This window comes from Amblyomma americanum, chromosome 11 (genome assembly GCF_052857255.1).
Source record: "Amblyomma americanum isolate KBUSLIRL-KWMA chromosome 11, ASM5285725v1, whole genome shotgun sequence".
In the NCBI taxonomy this organism is placed as follows: domain Eukaryota; kingdom Metazoa; phylum Arthropoda; class Arachnida; order Ixodida; family Ixodidae; genus Amblyomma; species Amblyomma americanum.
Window position 1 is genome coordinate 37,964,981 of NC_135507.1, and position 10,825 is coordinate 37,975,805.

Sequence of the window (10,825 nt, forward strand, 5' to 3'; positions counted from 1 at the left end):
AAACGCTAAGGCGCCCGTGTGCTGTGCGATGTCAGTGCACGTTAAAGATCCCCAGGTGGTCGAAATTATTCCGGAGCCCTCCACTATGGCACCTATTCTTCCTTTCTTCTTTCACTCCCTCCCTTATCCCTTCCCTTACGGCGCGGTTCAGGTGTCCAAAGATATATGAGACAGATACTGCGCCATTTCCTTTCCCAAACAGCCAATTATTATTATTATTACTCCGTGGACTCCCTAGCAGTGCTGCCAGACAACGTCGCGTTCCACTTTTAAAGGCGAATTTAAGCGTCTTCCAATTTTTTGCTTCGTTTCTTTGTTTGGCTCTTCGGTCTGGCTTTTCTGCCAGATATCCTGGCGCCCTTGTGCCCACAAATATGCTAGGTCGTTTCAACCCGTGTATGTATAAAGAGGTAGAGGGATTGCAAGGACATTAACGAGAAGGGTGTTCCGTGAAGTCAGCTATAGGGGAAAGTTGACAAGAGCAGTACTGCGTTTGGCTGATTTACACCGAAGCAGTTTTCCGCAGATGTCACACCTAGCCTGCTAAAAGAAGTCCCACTGGCATGAATGATGATAGCCTGGTTCTTTCTCCTGCAGAATATAGCACTCCTTTTACAGGTATTACTAGGCTTTGTCGGCGTAAATGTGTCCCCAAAGAAGTGTCCACAAAATGTGGAAGAAAATTGGCTTTTTGGGGAAAGGAAATAGCGCAGTATCTATCTCACATATCGGCGGATACCTGAAGCGCGCTCCAAGGAGCGAGTGAAAGAAGGACGGAAGAGGTGCCATAGTGGAGGTCTCCGGAATGATTTCCACCACGTGCGGATCTTTAACATGCACTGACATCGCACAGCACATGGCCGCCTTTGCGTTTTGCCCCCATCGAATCGTGGCCGTCGTGGTCGGACTCGAACCCGGGTACTCCGGATCAGAAGCCGAGCGCTGTGACCACTAAGCCACCGCGGCGGGTCTTCTAATTTTTACTCCATTTTTTTTTCTGGTGCCTCTTTCTTTTCTTTCTTGTTTTCTTGCTTTCTGCAAAGTATGCACTGCAGAACATGTATAGCATACAGCACAAATTCAGTCAGTTCAGAGCACAACGCTTGCTGACAGTGCATAACTTTTAAGTTTGGGGGATAGACAAATTTCTGCTTGGTCTATTTCCTTGCACCAGGGGTGCGCCGTAAGAGACGGTTTCGTGAAGCAACGGCTAGTCGCACGTGCGGTGCTCCGTCGGTGACGGGGAAATGAAGACATGCGATGGTGCGAGTTAGGCAGAAAATGAATTTAAATTTAATACATGAGCTTTACAAAATGTACATCATATTTAAACAGTCGCAAACAAGACGGAACTGGCCAACAGAGAAATCCTAACTTCTCGGCATAGCCGAAGGTGCAGAACATATAAACCAAGCCCAGAACAACGAATTTGGCTCCTGGGCTCGGTTTTAAACCCCAGAGAGTCCCTCTCGCACTTAAGAGGCAACCAATAGCAGCAAGCCTTACCACTATTGGTGGCAGGCTGCGTGCTGCCGCCCTCAACTCTGACCATGTTAACTCTTACCTAAAAGACACAAACTAAAAAAGTGGTCAAATAATTTTAAAAATGTAATGCACAGAGCGATCTCCACAAAAACGATCGGCTCTCCGAATCACGCGTCCCGCCCAACAGCCTTAATAGTGCAGCCAAACTCTCTCTCAACGTAAAAACAAACAAATTAGATGGACCGCGAAGGCCCTTTCCGCAAGGGTCAATCCGGCGCCTTCCTATAACAACCTCAGTTATGACCCCTCGTGCGGTTCCCATGCTGACGACTTTCCAAAAACTCGTAAAGGTACTGTCATGCAGTCTCCTCTGGGAAGAGAAGGGGGGGGGGGGGGGGGGAGTTCTTTGTTGTGCCCTGCTGCTACCAGCGCTTTCATTGAAGGGGCTACGACTGGTCGAGTGAAGCTCGTGTCTTGAAGTCAATAGCCCTGGCCCTCTGACGAACCGTTGACAACCGGCCACACGGCGATACCTCTCACCAGCCACCCTTCCTGCATAGGCAAATACCGCCAAGGAACGACGTATTTCTTTCCACCGTCCAATGCTGACTCAACGACCCCTACAGGAATGATCAGACATTTTTGCGATAGAAAGCGATAGCATGCACTAGGTGGCCTGAGCGTTATTAAGTGTTTCGTGGGAGAGTTCTGCGGCGGTTCAAATCTGGGCCGTTCTGTACCTCTCCATGCACGGCAAATGGTGCTTCGTTACTATTTTCTTGGGAATTGCAGTAGATAGCTCATGAAAGTTGACAAATACTGGCCTTCTCTAAGGGTATAGCAATAAGAAAAACGATTGGCAGTTTGACACGCGGTATAATAGGATGCGGCGAAGGTGCAGTCGGTGAAAAAGTGGCTTGATTTTAGCTATCTAAACCGAATGCACGTGGAAAAGCATGTGTTTTGCCTGGTTGAGTCATGGTTTTGCTTTGAAGGATCGTCGACACGTCTGGCAACAATATTAGACTCAGGTGAAACTCTGACAGAGGTTACGGTGATCTGATCTTTTCGCGCCGCAAATATGAAGCTGATGAAGACCACGATGTGCAACGCAAAGCGCGACAGTGTGTTGCAGTTTATCATGAGGCGTAATTGGTTACGGAGATAGCATAGTGCCCTCGTACAGTGGCCAGCTAAGCTGATCTCTTCGCTCTGCCACGGAATCGAAGCCCAGTGGTGGCAGTATAAATATTTATTTACATAATTATGCGGCCGTTTTTACAAGGTCTCCTAGCAGCACAGGTAATCGGCCTAATATACGAAATGTATTTGCAAAGACTGGCCGTACAAAGGACCAGTGTGAAACCATCTCTTTCCAATATTGGGCCGATTACCTGTGCAGCTTGGGTCAACTTCAAGGGCAAGCTTCGCAGAAACTCGGTGAGCCCGTTAGACTTCGTGAAGTAGTGCTTGCGCACGAACGAGCATGCAGACTTCCAACCAACCCATAAGAAGCCGAACGCGACCGCGTTGTCACTTGTCCCCCTTCCGCAACTCCACAAACATCAAAACTGTACGCACGCATCTGTCCTGGAGCCTTTCTTTCTACACAAACGGACTGCTGACAAGACTGCGAAGCGTTCCTTCGCCGCTTCTATACCGCTACGGCCGTCACGCAGCCTCTCACTTGCCAACCTCAAAAGAGTAGAAACTTCCCACACGCTCTGAAGGCTGCACAGCCGGCACCAACTGTCATCAGTCATCCACATTGATATCTGCGGCGCGGCGTGTCGATCTCATTGGTTGGTTGTGGTGTGAAGTAATGACCACTGCTTAGTTTGTCTGACAAAGCTGGCAACGCGCATGGCTTCTCCTTCGGGCGGCTGCGTTTCGATGGAGGCGAAACGCAAAAATCGCCTGTGTGCTGCACGATGTCAGTGCAGGTTAAAGTTTGCCATTTCCTTTCCCCAAAAAGCAATTATTATTAATATTAAAACCAATTTTGTACCCGCTTCTGTGGCTCAGCGCTTAGGACGCTCGGCCACTGATCCGGAGTTCCCGGGTTTGAACCCGACCGCGGCGGCTGCTTTTTTATGAAAGCGAAATGCTAAGGCACCCGTGGGCTGTGCGATGTCACTGCACGCTAAATATCCCCAGGTGATCAAAATTATTCCGGAGCCCTCCACTACGGCACCTCTTTCTTCCTTTCTTCTTTCACTCCCTCCTTCATCCCTCCCCTTACGCGTGGTTCAGGTGTCCAACGATATACGGGACAGATGCTGCGCCATTTCCTTTCCCCCAAAACCAACTATTATTCTTATTATTCATCCGACCTAACGCTGTCTCGTTTCAAAAGCGGCCATTGTCGTTGCAAATATCCGCACCACTGAGTTGGCCCGGGCGACATAGCTAAAGCCTCGACGATGCGTTGCCATAAATCAACATGCGTCCAATAACTTGTGTTCGACAGCGTTCGCCATTGCCCCAAGCGTTTTAACATCTGTCTTAAGGAAACAATTCTTGATGCGCTCCCCATACAGTTCCATCTACGCGAACTCATTCATCGCGGTTAAGAGAGTTCCCGAATCGTCGCGTTTGCACCAGGTCAGTGAATACCTATCAGTATGCACTGGCGACGCATCGGCGATACGATACCTGGACCTTGTGAATTATGACGACTTCAACGGCAGGTTTTGCTCGCGGCGTTCGGTGGCAGATCTAGGCCAACACGTGCACTCAAAGCAGCCAGCACGTGGTACACCGCACGGTAGTCGAGCCCGAAAAGGACTTTCCTATTTTTCTCCATTCAGTTGGCTAACACGTCTCATTTAATCTCCATACTCCCTATAAATGTATCTCTTGGTACTATCTCCGAAAAAAAAGGTATCGTTGCAACCAAGTTGCGAGGCCACACTTCGCAGTTATAATACCAATACCCTAATAGATATTTTGAAAGTTGCACCATTTTCTCTCGTAATAAGCGAGTGTTTGTTATAACTGCTTTCGTTGTAAATGAGCTCCACACTATATGGCGTTGGACATGCGTGTCCTTGCGTGGAAAGCGAGTCCACAAAGTTCCCTCTGTAAAAGTGAATGCCACCGTGTGACAGCGAGTAACAGAGTCTAGCTCGCCGAACACAACCAGTCCCTCGGAAGAGAGAGTGTTGTTCAAAAAGCAAAGGTGAATCGCTCTTATGATTGATGAATTCTCCTATATGTATATGCGGCGGCTTTTCTCAATTGCATTTCATCATCACCCCAACTCTCGTCTATGTTTAACCTACAAATTTTAACCTATACGACTACATCCGTTTAAACCTGCTATCACTCCAATCCTCCTCGCTGTGTTTATAATTTCCCACCGCGCAAACTTTTTAAAGCTTGCGTTTAACCTAAAAGAGCCTTAGTCGCTTATGTGCCATATCACCCGTATAATGCAAGGAATTTTAAGTAGACAACATCAAAGTAACCGAAAACATAGAACAGGCTGCGACTCTAGAGTATGCCGAGGCCTGTCGGCCTTTTTTGCTCGAAGGACGAATAGCACGCGTTTTAAATTAAAAAAAAGTTCCTGCTACTCAGTTGCAGCTCAAATGTTTAATGTAGTGCTGCAAATTCAATAAGAAACCTTTTGCTCAGTACAATCATGGCAAGATATTCTCTTTCCTATTGCGGTAGCTTTTCTTGATGTCTGAATGTATCCAAGTTATAAATGATACTACTCATCGTACACAACGAGAAAATGACGCCAAAAAAGTCTTTCAGGTTGTTACTACCATTTTCGTTGATGGTGACAAAGTTCGGTAGTGTTTTGTGTGCAAATAATTGTATTGCTTTATAGCTTCTGTCATGCTGCAGCCAAGTGAACCTACCATCTTTGCCATTACAAAACCAGGTTCCATGAATTGATTCTGATTGGTATTCTTGATTGCTTATGCCCGCCCCCAAGCTCTGAATTTCTGTAAGAGCACGAAACCCCCCACCCTCACCTTCTGCGACCTTTACATAACTAGGGAAGCCACGAGAGTTTTGTTAAGGGGGTTAGAAGCACTGCATGCCGCTTAGTCACTTTTGCCTAAGACAGTGTGCGTATATCAGCTGCTGTAATCCCTTGATCATCACAAGAAGCACAGATAATTCTCCAATTCTTTATACAACGCACTTATAGGAGATTAATTTATACAATAAAGCCGTTGCACTTATTTTCTTCACGCCCTATTAAGACATATATTGTAGCAAAGAGCAAGAAATCGTTTACTTCAACTAAGATGCTCTTTATGCCAACTTTCGTATTTTTTCTTTCTGCTTAGTGTGAAAGAGGACAAAACGCAAGATCCCCTTGCGCTCCAGCATGTAAATGCGCAAGTCGACTGTCCAGTAATGGAAGACGCCGGTGCGAGTGGAGCCCAACATATGCAAGTGGCTAACAATGTTCATAAAAATCTGTATCATGTCCAGTCAGCCAATAAAGCTGGAATGGTGATCAGAGACGTCTCAGTGTGTTGTCCGAAGCTGAAAGATCAATCTATTACACTCTTCTGCAGAAGATATATGGACAATGCCAATTTTGCAGGAATTCTGAAGAATACAGACTGTGTATCTTAAAATAAGTGAAGTGTGTGACTGCTTGACGTGTGCGAGTGGGTATGCGTGCATGTGTGATTGTGTGTGTGTTTAAATTAGCTGCGTGATTCCCAGTCAATCCCTAGTAACCAGAAAGTTGATATGAAATGACGACTGCAGTCGACAACAGCTACCGTCGACGCTACGGGGGAGCAGACACGCGGTAATATTCAATTGGAAGTGACAAGCTCAAGAAAATACCCTAACTCATTGTCCTATTATCAGTAAATACAATTTTCGAGGCAAATACTTCGCATTTTTTCGTGAACACCTTTTATGGGATCATATGCTAGACCTCTGCGAATACGCAACACTGAGAATCGACGGCCTTTACTCGCCTATGCAGGCACTCCCTTCCTCCTGTTACTATTTAGTTCAGCGAAAGCTAAAAGGGTGAGAAGACTGTTTCCACTGCCTTAGGTTTCGCTCTTGACCATGTCAGAATAACGCCCATGCGCCCGCTCTCTTCTCGTGCTGATAACCTTTATGAATACTTCGCCTATTCCTACTTCACAATCCTCCATCCATCCCCTCTCTCTGGAGTTATGCCGTTTGGCTGCTAAAAACGAGGGTGCAGGTTGAATCCAGGCCACGGTGGTGGTTTTTTGATAGAATCTAAATGCAAAAAAAAAAATCTTAAAGACGCTTACACCCTTGGTAGCGGAGGCTGTCAGGGCAAGCTCTCTGCCCTTTTTTTTCTTTTAGGTTGCATTGTGGCTTGCTTTGCGAAATCCTAATGTTTTGAGAGAACTACCCGCACTGGGCTTGACGCTTTCGAGCTGCTTCCTCTGCCCTGCGCATCTCGTCTAGACTGGTGGCTTGCAGATTATGTTCCGCATGATTAATTATATTCTTCTTTGCTGAGCTCACTTATGACGTCGACACCAGGCAACGTGTTGCCCGTTAGGTAGGAGGTTACATGTATAGCTGCCGATGCTCTGTGCATGTTGCACCGCCCCACATATTCGCTACTTCGTTTCTTTTGCTGCCGCGACGACTATCTAAGTAGATACGTCCCCCTCCACGCCTGCGCCCAACAGTCCGGATATTCATTTTTGCCGTCAGCACATCTCCCCCTCCTTTCTCCTATGCTTAGTCTGTTCCAGAATGCTTATACAACTAATGCTGTTTCCAGTTAGCACCAAGAGGGAGCAGACCATTGGCTTAAGAAGCAGTCTTGGCGATGCCAGTGAGCGCGTGCACAGCTTACCCCTCTGACGACTATACGTAATTGATCCGCGGCCAAATTACTACTGCCAGCGCGGAACTCGAAGAGATTGTTCAGTGGCATGGCGCGCCGTGGTAGCTAAGTGGCTGTATCACTCAGGTGCTGAGTCTTCTCTTCAAGTCTGCCATCGCAGAAACACATCAATTCGTCGAATACAATCCTTTAACCACATATAATGTTAATTGCCTTTCTTTACCCCACCCCTCAAGTAATGTACCGGGATGGGACCCTTCCCAGGCAGAAAGATAGTCGGCCTAGTATTGCAGATGAATGGTTTTACTCTCGCCCTTTGCAGGGCCCTGCTTTAGCAATACATTTCCAATATCGGGTCGATTACTGGCGCTCTTTGGTTTGAGGTATAATTAATAAATAATACTAATCCGTTCCCGCCCACATGCACAGCATGTGGCTGCACGGTTAAGGTCCCCGGCCAGTCGAAATTATTACGAAGCTCTCTACTACAACAGTTCTTCTTTCTCCTACTGGCCTCTTCATCTCTACCGATACACCAAGATTCGGATGCCCATTGAGCACCGGCAGATTTACTTCTCCCTATCGCTTCCTTAAGAAACGAAAAGCAAACCATGTAGCCTGTTTCGACTTTCAAAAGAGCTCGGTCTGTGGCCTTTTGGTATTTCGTCTTATGTTCTAATAGCGCTAGCTTCTTAAAGATCCAGTACTGGGCGGAAAGAACGCTCTAGCACTCAGGACGTGGCGGTAGAATAAACTTTTTATTTAAATTAGAACATGGAGTTATGTGCACGAACTGACGTTAAATCATGTGCAGAAGAAAAGTGAGGCTGCGGAGAAAGAGGAGAACATTTTATTTATCTTTTCAGTTTAGTGGGGTGTTTCTCCCATGTCCGGCAGTCCAAGGGCGGTTGGTTCCTGCCAGGCACTCTTCACGAGATGCAGCGGCGTCGAGAAGTTCGAGAAGACCATTACCACCTCCCACCGCTGGAGGCTCCTCCGGCTTTCCTTAACATTGGAGTTTGCTTTGCTGCGCGCCCAGAAAGCGTGGTAGAGGTTCCAGGCCTCTCCGCAATGCGCACATAATCTATCATAATTTTGTGGCCGAACTACGCGGTGTTTCGCTAAGTTGCAGCGGGTGCCACCCTGTAGTACTCCCCACTGTTTCGCCTGTGCCTTCTCAAGTTCCTCGTTGGGCGGCACTAGTTCAAAGTATGTTATCATTTTTATATATCTTTGGCGTGGAAAATTGCAGAGACCTGCCCAAGACCTCTCGGTGTGTGTAGCCTGTAGTTGCCCGCTCTACGGACTCGTTTCCTGCCGACCCCGTGTATGCCGGTGTCCAAAAAATTTTGCGTCTTCCAGGAATGCCCTTTTCGTTTATTTGCACAATGGGGCAAGCTTCTCTGATAATCTCCCGGGCCTGGAATGCTGTGCAAGCAGTTTGAGAGTTGCCCCCCAAAAATTATAAATTATGTCCGCCATGCGGAGAGGCCTGGAACCTCTACTCGCTGTCTGGGCGCGCAGCAAAGCAAACTCCAATATTAACGAAAGCGGGAGGAGCCTCCAGCAGATGTTGTTTTTGTTTGTAAGCCAATTCGGTTAGCCTCTTTGATTGCTAGTGCGATTGTGACTTGTGCCATTAGAATTTGGCGGGTTTGATGTGTACAATATTCGTGGAAAAAATATTTTGAATATTGGAAAACTTTAAGACAGGTATTGGTGTAGAAATGTTGAAGGTGACGGCCCAACCTTTTGATATGTGGCAAAACCTTTCTTTTGCAGGGTCTCCACTACTCGCACCAATATGTTAAGACTGCCATAGAAAACCTAACGGGGAACGCGTTTGACGACAACAAAAACGTTAGCGAAAAAATTCAAGCCTGCCGACGGGAGATCTGCGTATATATTGATTGTTAGAGTGAAATCGTACGATATTTGAAAAAGTGGGCGCGTAAACTCTTTCCCTTCAAAAATGCTTTTGTCGAGAATGGTTGGGTATGTGTTCTTCGACTTTCTTCTCCACAACCATTGTTAGTTTGGCAATGATGCCTGCGCATTTCCCACCGTGTGTGTACAGTATGCCCTCCTCCGCCTCTATTACGTTTTTCTCTATGGCTTTTAAGCGGGGCACCTTTTCGCCCTTGATGGTGTTTCAGGTTCTTGTTTTTGGGAATAGATGGCACAGTAAACGCTGTTCTTATGATATTAATGAACTTGCTGCGTTCGTCTGAATTCCCAGTTGGCGACCCCCCGTATCTTAAGTTGCGTAACACTGGTCTTCCAGTCCTTGATTTTTGTAGCCTGTTTCTTAGATAAAACAGGAGAGCCTCTGTATGCTCCTTATACATCTCGAAAGCGCCCACAGCCATGAATTTTCCCCGGATGCTGGAAACTGAAGAGAATGGAGCCGTTGTTTATTGTGAAAAAAGAGAAAATAAAAGACACGTGCGAATCTATGCGCCATAAGATTATGTTTCTTCAAAAATTCAGATATATTTTTCAATAAAGTGCCCAAAGGCGTGCTGACGCAGTTGTTCTCATGGCTACGTTCTTGTTATAACTCTTCAATGATTGCACGTTCTCTTCTGTATTTTGCTTTTTGTTCTCGAACGCAGTGAAATGGTAAATTTTTCGAATGCGCTACCAGCTCTGATGTTTGGTCAAGCTCGCCTCTTTTTGAGGGACCCCCAACCTTTCTCACTTATCTAATCCCTTGTTGTAACCAAATATTAACACTTGATATTAACGCTTCGTAAAGAGCATGCCCACATTACTCCCACTGAGCGCTGTCCCTGTTTGCAAGGTACTACTTTCGGAGATAACAGTCAAAATTTTTATTAGCTGGGTATCGCGACAAAGGCAGCATTGTGCTGGCGTATTCAATTTATAACTTTTGCTGCAGGCCGTGCCACGTGGTTTTCTATTTCCTTCCAGCGCACTCACTGTGCACTTGCACCTGTCCCCATGTCTCAGGTACAAACACGTATCTGGCTGTCGACGCTCAACGTAACTGAGGGAAAACCTTCTCGTTAGAGGTAGCTCTCTAAATTTACACAATTTTTAGAATGATTTACCTAATTCCCGAACCTGAAGGCAGCTATGCTACTACACTAGCCTGTTCCTTCCACTTTCGCTTGCGATAGTCTCTCTGCTCTGCCGGCCGCAGCGCACTTGCTAGCCTCGTAAGTCAAGCGAGAACAAAATAACTATAACCCGAGCACAAGCAATAAAAACGTTTGCTCTTCGTAAACGAATACTGACGAGGTAAAGCGATCCGCGCTCAGTCGAAGTGAGAAGCAAGTACTCTAGTTTTCACTAACCCTCAAATGTAATATTTTTTTTTTCGTTGGCGTCCAAGTTATGTTTTTCGCGTTTATTTTGACACTGACAGCACGGCAGTCTTGCGGATCTCATAAAGAATATTGTGACTCCGCAGCCCGCAGTGCTTAATCTGCGCGGACCCTTTGCATGGCTTTCTAGATCAGCGGAAACTAGGCATGAGCCCCGAAAGAACCA